The sequence below is a fragment of the Galeopterus variegatus genome, unplaced genomic scaffold (genome assembly GCF_000696425.1).
Source record: "Galeopterus variegatus unplaced genomic scaffold, G_variegatus-3.0.2 Scaffold5974, whole genome shotgun sequence".
NCBI lineage: Eukaryota > Metazoa > Chordata > Mammalia > Dermoptera > Cynocephalidae > Galeopterus > Galeopterus variegatus.
The window spans coordinates 18,696-19,814 of record NW_007732085.1 but is presented as its reverse complement, the minus strand read 5'-3'; positions in this window follow the sequence as shown (position 1 = coordinate 19,814).

Genomic DNA, 1,119 nt, shown 5'->3' with positions numbered 1-1,119 from the left:
AAGAAAATAAAAATCTATAATAATTGTACACACTTGACTCTATCATTGCTTGATTTACTCTGTATCTACATTCAGTGACTCACTCAGTAAATGATTACATCTAGTCTCATGGCTTTAAATACTGTCTTTATGTTCACGATCTTCAAATTAATATCTCCAGCCCTGTCCTCTCCACCAAGCTCCAGACTAGATGTCAAAGAGAAAGAGTCTTGTGGATATTTAAAAGCATGGCCACAATAAATTACTTGCTTTCTACCTTCTCTCTGCAAAACTATTTCTTCCTGCAATCTTTCCCATGTTAGTAAATGTCACCATTATCCACCCAGTTCTTAAGCCAAAATCTAGAAGTCAAACCCTTAACTTTCACACACTTTTAGTCCACCAGCTAATCTTAACTCTACCTCCAGAAATCATCCCACTTTCTTACGTCTTCCTTTCTACTGCCATCAACCAAGTGCAAGAGGCCAATATTTACTGCCCAGAATATCGGAAGACCAGCTCCTTAACCTGTTTCCTTGCTTTCTCTATTCTTTGTACAGCAGTCAGAATAATATCTGGTTATTTCTTAAGCCTGACACCTAAAAATAGAATTTCAAAAATATAAATAACTTAGGGTTCTTGATTATTTGTGTATATATATTTAAGTTGATTTATAAAAACCTACCAATATTGACTGTACCAGCGGTGTCTTGAGTGTCTGGATTTTAAGATTGCATCCTCTGCTGTACCAGATACTTGGCCAGGAGAAAGTTTGGATCTTTTTGTCAGTTTACATTTCTATCTCTCCTATTGACTGAAGCAATAATTACTTCTTTGATCATTTAATATTTATATAGCAGTATAAATTTTCAATTTATGATGCAAATGAATCAAAAATATAACTTTTTAATTACTTTTTCTTATAATTGAACGTAGTATGTTTCTGGAGTCCCTATCTTGTCTAATAGCATAAAACTTGGATCTATTTAATTCTAGATAAACTCAGTCACTTTGGGTTTTCTCTGTCACTTCAAGTTTAAACTCGGTCAATTTGAGTTTTCTGCTGAAGAGCTGAGATTTATCTAAACTGATGGAAGTGGTGGGGCTTGGAGGGGCTTTCTAGAATCCTAGCCTCAGGCA